This window comes from Pinus tabuliformis, chromosome 1_2 (genome assembly GCF_031772625.1).
Source record: "Pinus tabuliformis cultivar Carrire ecotype Pingquan chromosome 1_2, CPIR1, whole genome shotgun sequence".
In the NCBI taxonomy this organism is placed as follows: domain Eukaryota; kingdom Viridiplantae; phylum Streptophyta; class Pinopsida; order Pinales; family Pinaceae; genus Pinus; species Pinus tabuliformis.
Genome location: NC_142298.1, coordinates 1,110,072,126 through 1,110,085,339, shown reverse-complemented (window position 1 = coordinate 1,110,085,339; position 13,214 = coordinate 1,110,072,126).

Here is a 13,214-nt window from a genome sequence, read left to right as displayed (position 1 = left end):
AAACTACTATCAAGATGAGCCCCTTCGAAACCTTGTATGGTAGGATATTCCATACCCCACTGAGTTGGAGCCAACCCAAGGATAGGTTGATTGTTGGACCCAAGGTTCTACATGAAATGGAGTCAGTGAGGAAAATTCAATAGAATATTAAAACTACCTAATACTGACAAAAGACTTTTGTCGACAGAAAAAGGATGCATAAGGAGTTGAAAGTGGGAAAGAATGTATATCTGAGGATTAAGCCTTGGAAAAGTACTCTCAGAACTGAAGGGTGTGCTAAATTATCACCGCGATTTTGTGGGCCATTTGAATTTATGGATTGAGTGGGTTCAGTAGCATAATAGTTGGCTTTGCCTAGTCATGCTAAAGTTCATAAGGTATTCCAAGTATTGTTACTAAACAATATGTTCATGATCCTTCTAGAAAGTGTTATAAGTGCAGCCCAAAGGAGACCGTGCTCTATAATTTTGTCGTAGCTTAGGTTAAAGTGTAGTGAGAACTGGATGACAACATGAAAACTAGTTATCTAGATTGGTTTACCAAACAAATTCATGACTAATAAACATTGAGGACGACATTCTTTTATTTTGGAGGGGGAGATGTAATGCCCCTCTATCTCATAAAGTATTATAGTCAATATTTTGTTATTTAGTAGTTTAAGTATTGATAATAATGGCATGATGGCCAAGGTTTGCCTTATGGAAGAAAAACTATGATAATGTAATTATTTGAATTTGGAATATTTAAATATGGTATTTGAAGAGATTACTTGGAAAGAACAACAAAATGAATGAGATAATTATCCTAATCCACAACCTAGGATGAATATATAAGATTGAGGAAAATAAATAAATAATAATAATAATATTAAACTTTTCCAAATCACTTCAGAAAAATCCTTGGAGTGAAATCAGGTGATTTACTAGATGAGCAGAGAAAAATTTGGGAAAATCATTTAGTGTGTGGGAGACAAGAATGGAATGGGTTAATAAGCACTGTAATGGAAAAATGCGAGATTTAAAGTATGAAAACCAATCCTTTTCAAGAAAATAAAAACAGGAAAGTCCTAGGCAATGGGGATTCACATCGCCGAGGAAAAACAGGATGTCATTATAGAATGTCTTGTCAGGCTAGGCAGTAACTCCACAAAACAAAAATTGATTCGTGTATTATCCCATAGGTAGGTCTTTGTTATATACAATAGGGAGTGACTTCTCAGTTCATCTCCCAATGACTGTTCACATTCTGAATTTAATTATTTACATAAAATTCACCCAATCACAAGGATTAGGTGTCAACATTCCCCCCCTTAATCTGAAGGGATGTTGGTGAGTCCAAGCATCATTTTGAATCGTTCAAGCTTTTCCCTTCCAAGCGCTTTGGTGAAGATATCTGCGATTTGTTCATTTGTGGAACAATGATGGAGATGGATTGTTTTGGCCTCAACATGATGTCGAATCAAATGATATTTAGTATTGATGTGCTTTGTTCGATCATGGAACTTTGGGTTCTTGGCCAAATTTATTGCAGACGTGTTTTCAATCATGAGTGGAGTTGATTGTACTTGTTTTACCTGCAAATCTTCAAGAATGTTCCTGAGCCACACAATTTCTTTTGTTGCTTCATCTGTTGCCACGTATTCTGCTTCTGTTGTGGAATCTGCTGGAACTGATTGTTTGCATGATCTCCAAGAGGTAGCTCCTGATCCAAGACTCATAGCATATCCTGAAGTAGATACCCCAGTTTCTTTGTCTCCATCGAAGTCTGAATCAGAGTATCCGATCAAGCTGAAGTCATCCACCTGTGTGTACTTGATTCCAAAGTCTTGAGTTCCCTTCAACTACTTTAGAACTATTTTTTGCAGCAGACGAATGTCCCTCACAAGGCTTTTGCATAAACTTGGAGAGGATTCCAACAATAAATGAAATGTTTGGTCTGGTAGTAGTTAGGTAGTTGAGACTTCCTACAGGCTGTCTATACTTTGTTGCATCCTCAAATTCTTTTCCTTCAATAGATGTGAGCTTTAAGTTTTGTTCCATTGGAGTAGTGAGAGGATTGCATTCTTTCATGCCAAATCTATTCAATAGATCCCCAATGTATTTATTTTGAGAAAGAAATATGGACTTTGGATGTTGGGTTACTTCAATGCCAAAATAGTAATGAACATAACCCAAATCAGTCATTTCAAAAATTTTCCCTAATTCCTTCTTTATGGATGCAATGTAGCTTTCATTGTTCCCTATAATTAAAAGATCATCTACATATAGCAAAAGATATACAACTGTTTTGCCAACATTCTTGACAAATAAAGTTACATCATCAAGATCAAAATGATTGAAATTGAGTTACAGAAGATGCTCAGTTAGTTTTTCATACCAGGATCGCAGTGCTTGTTTGAGGCCATGCAAGAACTTCACAAGTTTGCATAATTTATGTTCATGTCCTTTCACAGCAAATCCTTCAGGCCGGGACATAAAAACATTATCTTTTAGATCTCCATTAAAAAAGGCAGTTTTTACATCCATTTGATGGAATTTCGAACCGTTCTGAGCTGCTAGTGCAAAGATTGTCTGGATGGTGGCCCATTTTGCTGTGGGGGTAAAAGTTTCCTCATAATCGACCCCTTCCTTTTGTGCAAATCCTTTTGCCACAAGCCTAGCTTTTTGCTTGTCAAGTGAGCCATCAGCTTTGTACTTGTTCTTGTAGACCCACTTGCAGCCAATTGGTTTGATTCCAAATGGAGGATCAACCAGCTTCCAAGTGCCGTTCTTTATGAGGGCATCATACTCCTTTTGCATCGCTTCTTTCCATTCATCATGAGAAGTAGCTTCTTTAAAGGAATTTGGTTCAAAATCTGTAGACAAGTTCAATTCACAATCATAAGAAACATCCATATCAACAGGTGAATTAGAGTCATCTACATCACCTCCATTTTATCGGTTTGAATTTCTGGATCCTGTTTTTCCAATTTCATCAGGATGAACACTGTCAAGTGTCTTCATCAGCCACTTTGGGGGACCTTTCTGAGATGGTCCAAGCTGCTCTGTTGATTGATTTGGGACTGAATCAAGATTGAGTCTCCCAATTCTATCAATTACATCACTTAAAGCATCATTCGTTCTTGGAGTTTCATGCAGGGGAGAGTGTTCTTCAGAAGAAGATTCCACATGTTGATCTAGTATAGGAATCCCCCCTTCAAGATGTGGAATCTGATTATCAAATTCTTGAAATGATTTTGTTTTTATGAATCTATCCAAGCGATCAAGTTGCCGCTCAACAACATTGTCAGTTTTGGATGATTCAAGGAAAATTACATCTCTAGATACAACAAATTTCTTATTTTGTTCATCATAGAGGCGATATGCTTTGGAGGTGTTTGAATACCCTAGGAAGATACAGTTACAACTTCTAGCACCAAGTTTGTTTCTATGTACCTTTGGTATCAAAGCATAAAAGGTGGAACAAAAGACGCTGAGATGTTTTACCGAAGGAACATTTCCATACCACAATTCTTAAGGATTCTTGTTTCTTATAGCATTAGATGGACATGTTATGAAACCAGCTCAAGAAAAGATAGAAAAGATAGATCAACGCCTTAGAATTCAGCCTCTTCGAGGGGGCAACCTTCTTTAGATTACATAAATGAACAATTCTTGGATGATTCAAATGAAAAAAACCCCCTTTCTGTATATAGGAGTCTAAGGAGTCACAATATAATCCAGCCGACCTAACAATAATAATATAAAGCCACAAAAATAACAATAGAGGGATTTTATGGGGCACAGAAATAACAATATGGGGGTAATAGGGGCACAAAAATATAAATAAGGGGTATAACCACAATAGTAATGGGTTAATCACTAGTATTATAGGGACTCAACATTCCCCTCTCCTTCAAAAAAGTGTTGTCCTCAACGCTTGAGTAGTTCTGGATACTTCTGCATAAAATTCTCATCCTCCCATGTGGAATCTTCAGCGGATAAGTTCTTCCACTTGATAAGATACTCTGAAATTGATCGATTTCGTAGTTGTCGAGTTCTTGTTTCTGTGACTGCTTCTGGTTCCAATATAATTTTTCCTTCCTCGTCAAGTTCTGGAAATATTGTTTAAATTGGGAGCTTGTTGCCTATAACCTTCTTTAAACATGAAACATGGAAAACTGGGTGCAATCGAGAAGCTGGAGGAAGCTCCAATTTGTATGCCATAGTACTAATCTTTTGCAACACCTTGTACGGACCATAATACTTTGGTGATAATTTATTATCCTTCTTAGCTTGCTTTAGGGACATTGGCTTATATGGTTGTAGTCGTAGGAATACCCAATCACCTACATCAAAACTTCTTCCACTGCGATTTTGATATGCCTGTTGTTTCATTCTATTTTTTGCCAACACGAGGTTATCCTTTAAGAGTTGGAGGACTTGTTGTTGATGTTCAATGTGATGTTCCACTGCCTGAACCTTAGAATTTTATCTTAAATATGATGTGATGGATGGTGGTTGATACGCATAGAGTGCCATAAATGGGGTCATTTTTGTTGTTGTATGGAAGGAAGTGTTATACCGCCATTCAACAGAAGGCAACCATTTGACCCATTGTGTTTGTTTATTAGATACAAAGCAATGAAGACATCCTTCCAAACATTTGTTTACTATCTCAGTTTTCCCATCAGATTGAGGATGGTAAGATAGCTATGAGCTAACTGAGTACCAAGACAAGAAAATAATTCCGTCCAAAAATTTCCAGTGAAAATGGGATCTCTGTCACTTACAATAATCTTTGGCTTTCCATGTAGCTTTTGAACTATTTCCATAAATGCAGTAGAAACTGTACTGGCTTTAAATGGATGTGATAATGCACAAAAGTGTGCATACTTGGTAAGTCTATCAACTACCACCATGATGACACTCTTTCCCTCAGACTTGGGTAAACCTGTGATAAAATCCATTGAAACCTCGTCCCAATGTTGGCTTGGAATGGATAAAGGTTGTAATAGACCTGGTGCCTTTATTGTTTCAACTTTTTTTTGTTGCCAAACCAAACATTCCGCCACAAACTTTTGAATATTTGATTTAAGGCCATCCCAAAAAAATTCCTTCTTAACCCTGTGGTAAGTTTTTAAAAATCCTGAGTGCCCTCCTAAGCGATCTTGTTGTAGCTTTCGAATAAGTTCCCACACTTCTTCGTCATTCTTGCATTCCTCCCTTGCTTTGTTTATCCAATCTGGTTGGATAATATAAATGGCACACAACAATGCTTCCACATCCTCATCCTTTCTTGAGAGTGCATCTACCACCACATTTTTCTTCCCTTTTTTGTAGATGATTTCAAAGTCATAACCGAACATCTTTGTGACCCACTTTTGTTGCTCTTCAGAGGATAATCTTTATTTTAAAAAGTATTTAAGGCTATCATGATCATTTTTTACCTTGAAGTGTCTTCCCATTAGGTAGGGTCGCCATTTCTTAAGTGGATGGAGTATTCCCAACATTTCCTTCTCATAAATAGCTTTGCTTAAAAACTTTCCCTTGATTGAACGACTTTCAAAAGCAATGGGTCTTTCATCTTCCATTAGAATAGCACCAATTCCATTTCCTGAAGCATCACATTCCATAATAAGGGTTTTTGTGAAGTCCGGTGTAGCTAAGACCAGTGCTTGGCACATTTCCTCTTTAAGATGTTCAAAGGCCTTTTTTGCTTCTGGAGTTCATGAAAATGAATCTTTCTTCAATAATGTTGTTAGAGGTGCTGCTATTCTCCCATAATTCTTAACAAACTTGCAATAATACCTTGTCAATCCACGAAATCCTCGTAGATGCTTTATGGATGTAGGCATTTTCCATTCCTTAATGGCTTTAATTTTGCTAGGGTCTACCTTAACTCCTTCATGAGATACAATATGACCCAAATATTCCACCTCCTAGACTCCAAAGAAACATTTGGATCTTTTTGCATATAATTGTTTCTCCTCCAATAGTTGTAGCACCCTGTCAACATGCTCAACATGATTCTTCCAAGACTTGATGTAGATTAGTATATCATCAAAAAATTACTAACACAAATTTTCTAAGGAATGGTTTGAAAATTGAATTCATCAAACCTTGAAATGTTGAAGGTGCATTGGTAAGGCCAAAAGGCATGACCAAAAATTCGTAATGACCCTCATGAGTTCTAAATTTCGTTTTCAGAATGTCTTCAATCTTCATTTTGATTTGATGATATTCCGAACGAAGATCCAACTTGCTGAAGTAAATTGATCCATGCAATTCATCCTGTAATTCATCAATGACAGGAATGGGGAACTTATCTTTAATAGTGAGCTTGTTGAGCTCCCTATAATCCAGACACATGCGCCATGATCCATCCTTCTTGTGCACCAATACTACTGGAGCTGAGAAAGAACTTTGACTCGGTTGAATTATACCAACCTCTAGCATTTCTGCAACCATACGTTCAATTTGACCGTTTTGGACATAGGGATATATGTACGGCCTGATGTTTGGAGGAACACTTCATGGAATTAGATGAATATAATGATCATGATCACGCATAGGTGGGAGACCTTTGGAAGTCTCAAATACCTTGGAATGATTGTCCACGACTTTTTGGAGATCTGGAGAAATAGATGATTCCAATGTGGAAGCATCTAGCGAACATAATTGTGCAATTACACCTCTTTGCTCCCTTTTTAGAAGCTTTGTCATGCCATTAGAGCTAATTATCTTTCCTGGTTTCCCTGCAATACCCCTTAATTCAACTTCCTTTACTTTCGTAGAAAATTTGATGAAAGGTTCTTGAAAATTAAAAGCTATTGTACCCAAGGATTGTAGCCATTGGACTCCTAGTACAACATCAGCACCTCCCATTGGAATGGAAAGCATTGGGCTAGTCAATACATATTCTCCCATGGATAGCTTGATATTATGGCACTTTGCAGAGCAATTTATTGTTCCTCCATTTGCAATAATCACTTGACACTCTGGTGCTGGATATATGAAGCAATTCAATTCTTTTGCTACCCTACAATGAATAAAATTGTGGGTGCTTCCTGACTCAATCAACACTATTACCTTTTTCTTCTTGATTTGTCCTTCTATCTTGATGGTTTGAGGAGTGGTAATTCCCACCAATGCATTACAAGATATGGTTGGATTTATTTTTTCTCCATCTAGGCTTTGTTCCAGGAGTATATCATCTTCTTTTGACCTTTCTTGCTCCTTTTGTTCTTCCCCTTCACATCTATGTAGAATAATTTCTTCTCAGCACACTTATGACCTTTTTGGTATTTGCTATCACAACTGTAATAAAGCCATTTTTCTCTTTTTTCTTCCAATTGTTGTGGTGTCAACCTTGTAGGTTGTGGAAGACTAGGGGCAACAACACTTCTGTCTTTATAGTTGTGAGTGTTATGCTTCCTAGTTGCCATAATTTTGCTTTCCATTTTTCTTGCTAACTTGAATGCCTTTTCTAATGAATCAAGTTCCCAAAGGCGAACATCATGTTGGATGTTATCCTTTAAAGACCCTATGAACACATCAATGCTATGCTCCTCTAGAATATCTTTTACCCTTATGTTCACTTTTTGGAACTCCTCAATGTGCTCCATTATTGAACCCTTTTGTTTTAGACTTATCAATTGGCTAAAAAAAGTGTTGCTTTTTGTATCCTCATAATTTGCTATCAATTCTTCCGTAAAAATTGCCCAAGTGGTAAATTGTTTATGAGAACAAAGCCATTGATACCATACAAACTGATTTGGTTCCAAATATACAGTTGCCATACGTACCTTTTGTGCATTTTGCACATTATTGAGATCGAAGAATTACTCCATCTGTAATATCCATGTGGTGGGATCCTTGCCATCAAACTTCTTCATATTGATTTTTGGAATATGGTGATTCTTTGATCCAACATTAGCGTCTATGGAATCATGATTAACATTTCTTTTGTTCTCACCATGAGTTTCCTTTACTACCTTTTCACCATTAGTAAGTATTTCTTGTAGAAAATTTGTCAAATCTGTCTTCAAATCTACCATGTCTGTCTTCAAATTTGTGTTCAAATCTATCTTAAAATTGTCCATCTTAGCTTCCATGCCATTCATCTTAGCTTCCACGCCATTTATATTAGCTTTTGTTAACTTTTGTGAGCGTGACATTTGTTGCACTTGTTCTTGTAATTTTGATATATCATGTAGCATTTCTTCCTCTTCTTCATGAGTCATGCTAGAGCTTTCAGGTTCCTTACTAGGTGTTTGCATTTTCTTTCCTAGGGGCATCAGTTACCGATAATAATGCTCTACTATGCCCTTTGAATTCCTTCAAAATAAATTTTCAAACCAAGCTTAAGCAAAAATTTAAAAAAATCTACACACCTTTTTTCACTTTGTAGGAGCTCGATATTGCCTCTCATGTATCTTTGTACTTTCCAATCATCTACTTATGAATTTGTGACCTGTAGTAGCTCTCTATGTCATCTTTCCAATGCCACCAGTCTGATCCAAATTGGATTCTCCAAGAAAGAGTTATGCACAATCTCCCAAGATGACCTGATTATAGACCTTTCCAAAAGAGAAAACTTGTATGGAGTGCCACGTGTACAATTTTTGATTTTTCGTTCTGAAAACGATATACAAGAAACTACCATCCGTCCTCTTTCTGTACCTTCTTACGAAATTTCAATCTGATTCCCAAAGAGAAGTTTATGATGATTTTCCCCAGGTAACCTGTTTTGAATGTAATTAAGGAGTTTGCAAAAAGACCAACTTCTTCAGATCATATCTCCGCAAATATTGCGCGAAAAGCTCTGAAATTCAGACCCAAGATTCAACGCGATTTCTTCTCAAATGGGTTTTTTTGTGACTTCTGAAACGTCACAGAAAAAAAGTTATAGCGAAAATGCCATGATGACCTGTTTGGAGTAGTGAAACCCTAGAATCCAAAGCTCTGATACCAAATGTTATGAAACCAGCTCAAGAAAAGATAGAAAAGATAGATTAACGCCTTATAATTCAGCCTCTTCGAGGGGGCAACCTCCTTTACATTACATAAATGAATAATTATTGGATGATTCAAATGACAAAACCTCCTTTCTATATATAGGAGTCTAAGGAGTCACAATGTAATCCAGCCGACCTAACAATAATAATATAAAGCCACAAAAATAACAATAGAGGGATTCTATGGGGCACTGAAATAACAATATGGGGGTAATAGGGGCACAACAATATAAATAAGGGGTATAACCACAATAGTAATGGGGTAATCACTAGTATTATAGGGACCCAACAGGACATCTATTCTTTATATATGCAGCACATAGAACAACATCAACCCAAAACATTATCTTTACATTCTTGAAGAAGAGAATGGATCGTACCATATGTAATATTGTTCTATTAATTCTTTCAGCTACACCATTTTGTTGGGGATTATAAGGCACAGTTGTTTCATGTTTGATCCCATATTGGCGAAGATGGTTTTCAAATTCATTTGATGTGTATTTGTTTCCATTATCAGTGCAAATAGACCCAATATGAGATTGTGCGTCTTTTTCAATCCATTTATGAAAATTCTTGAATGTTTGAAAAGCATCAGATTTTTTCTTCAATAAATAAACCCAACACATTCTGGTGTAGTCATCAATAAACGTCATGATATATTTATTTCCATTTGCAGAAGGAACATGCATTGGACCACATAAATCTGAATGAATGAGTTCAAGTTTCCTATGTGCTCTTGAATGTGAATCATGAAAATACTATTTGCTATGCTTTCCTAGAATGCAAGCATCACATTGCTTAAGTTTTCTAGGAATTGTAGGCAAACCAGCAACACCATTTTTCTTCAATAAGCAGAGATTGTCATAGTTCAAATGTCCAAATCTAGCATGCCATAATAAACTTGATGGAAGTGTACATTCTTCATGATGAGAATTGTATGAGAAATGTTGTGCATGAGCAGATGTTCCTTGCAGTTTGAGAAGCCTTTCTTCTTCTATTCCCCTCATGACAAGTGAGTGGTTAGATGCTTTTCTTACCTCAAGCTTGCCATCAAACATATGAATGGAGTGACCTTGCTGGCGGATGTGGACCAAGGACAGCAAGTTTTTCTTGAGCTGTGGGAGATATAGAATATGATCCAGAAGAAAGTCTGGAAGACTAGTCAATTTAAGCTTGATTGTGCCAAGGCCCGATGGTTTGATTTTTGATTGATCTACAAAGTATACTGCTCCATCAACATTGTCAGTGAAATCTTCAAAAAAATCTTTTCTATGAGTCATGTGGCAGGTTACTCCTGAATCAAGCAACCAATCATTTTTCCATGAAGCAAGTGAAGCATTAAACAAATCATCATTTACACCAATGTTACATTGTGCCACAACATAGTGAGCAGATTCAGTTGCTTTACCTTTGTCTGTATCATCAGTTTTACCTTTCTGTTGGTTTCTTTTCTGCTGAATTTTGTCCCATGGTAGCTTGCATGTAGAGGCATCATGTGATCCATTTCATTTGTAGTGAATGCAGTGAAAATCTGTCTTTTCTCCTTGAGAATGTCTACCCCCTGCCTCTGAAATATCTTCCTCTTCCTCTTGAATGCATAGTGTAACAAAAAAAATACTTTTGCTGCAAAAATTTTGCTGCAAAATTTTACTCTTAATGGGAATGAAAAATATAGTTATGATATAATGGGCATCAGGTTCAAATATCAATTTGCATGCTTCTGCACAATGTTAAAGCACAAAATATGGAAGTATAAAAGACCCTCAACAGCGCTGCGTTCACCAAATAGAAACTAAAGAATGTAGTCCAGACGGATTTGGACTCTTAGGTATTGTGTCATACAGAGGAATATTTAGGTTATTTTTAAGAATAATTTCAAAGAGATGTATCTCTGATTTCATGTCGCATGAAATATGCCACAAAACTGCAAAAAGCTTAAGCGTTTCTCCAAATTTAATTACCCACAGCTCCTTTCCAATTCCCAGCAATCGGCAGTCATACAATCTATCAATCTGTAGTTAATAGTCTTTCAATCTATCAAACCACCCTCAAAAGGACATGCTACAACCATCAAAATGTTATACCCAAAATTCAAAGAGATATGCTATACCTGCAAGCGAGCTCAAGAAATATGGCAATCGCTGGAGCAGCAACAACATCACTGCGAGCTCTACAAAGTTGGAGTAGCAATGGCATCAACCGCGAGCTCTACAAAGTTGGAGTAGCAACAGTTGATACCCTTTCGACTTCTTCAAGGCTTAATTACCATATTAGTGCCATTCTATAAAAAATATCTGTGGCATTCTATAAAAACTTCTGGTATTGTTGTAGAGAAAGAGAAAATGCTTGCATTCCTATCAGATGAAAAGACCTTTTGTTCACTGCATTCTAGCTCAGGCCGTCGGAAGAGGCGCAATGTAGTTAGTCAATAGAGAGAGCAGTCTTATTATTTTAGCAGCCAAAAACTATAGTATAGCAAAATCCGTAGAATACACTTCGCTGAATAGAAACGTTAAAAAAAAACTCGGCTTACAGGCCACAAACGTGACCCCCCACAGTGTTTTAGACACCGGGAGGAAGGTCCTAGGCCTGGGCAAGCTCCTCGCCCAGGTGTCACAAATCCACAGGCTCGTCCTCGGTAAAGGAATTACGCTGTAGGCTTTCTGCCTTATTGAGTATAATGTTTAGCAAGAAGCGCATCAAAGCACCCGAAATGACCACGTTTGTGGCTACTGCGCCATTCAGAGCCCCAGAACTGTTTCTGAAATTTTAACGAGATTTATATTGTCATGGACATGGTGGAATGGAGTTTGCGGGGGTTCCATAAATCTCATGCAGCGTTAAAAATCATATATAAACGAATGCAAACGAATGCAAATGAAACGAGGGCTTGAAACCTAGACTTTCATGAAAAGAATCCTAAAACAAAATACGTTTATATGCAACAGCAAGCCAATATTGTAGCTTACGCAGGGAAACTTTGAAATTGAAAAAACCAAGACTTGAAACTAGAATAGCGAGTAATGAGAAAGGGTTCTGGTGGAGAGTGGTGAAGCAATTCATGCAATGGAGGCTATGGGTGCAATAACGCCCTTTTTTTACAGGAAAGTGCTTATCTTATGTCACTACAACGCCCCTTTTTTGAAACGTTTATGAACAGTCAGAGAAATAGAGAGAAACAGTCAGACAGGATGGACAGCGCTGGATACTGGAGCAGTATGGGCAGTATGGATAGTGGGGTAGCTACCATGTCAGGAACAACTTATTTTATGGAGGACATGCTCAGACAGGGAGTTACAAGGGACACAAAGGTTAAAAAAAGCTAAAAGAGCTGGCTTCGATACCATGTCAGGCCAGGTAGTAACTCCAAAAAACAAAAATTGATTCGTGTATTATTCCATAAGTAGGTCTTTGTTATATACAATAGGGAGTGACTGCTCAGTTCATCTCCCTCCCGATGACTGTTCACATTCCTAATTTAATTATTTAAATAAAATTCACCCAATGACAAAGATTAAGTGTCAACAAGTCTGTTAGGGAAAGAGATGCATAGAAATTCCTTCACCATAAGAAGGAATGTTAGGAATGTTGTTGATTATGGGGAAAGAGATCTCATCTCAGGGGAGAAGTTCAGGGGAGAAGTAGAGGTGATGGGTGAAGTAAAGGTGACAAGTTGTTCTTTCCATGCTATTATGGATGCTTGCAATCAGAGAAGTAGAGGTGATGGGTGAAGTAAAGGTGACAAGTTGTTCTTTCCATGCTATTATGGATGCTTGCAATCAGAATTTATGGTAAAAGACTATATTCTCTCTCAGAATTTATGGTAAAAGACTATATTCTCTCTTGGATGCATGCAATCAGAATTTATGGTAAAAGACTATATTCTCTCTCAGAATTTATGGTAAAAGACTATATTCTCTCTTATAAATTTTACTGATGTAATTAAGTTGATGTAATTAGGTTGATGTGATTATTTTATGTAATTAAGTTGATGTAATTAAGTTGATGTGATTATTTTATGCTCAATTTCTAGCCACGAGTATTGTGGGTTCCCTTCTCATTGTGAGTAGCTTACGCATCCGAAATGACTGAGTTTTTATTAGATTATGCATGCCTGTGGCTCAATTATTTATATGATTTGTAAGAAATATGGCTACAAAGAATGTATTTAAAATCTTCGTATGAATGTATTTAAATCAATTTAGAGTTCATA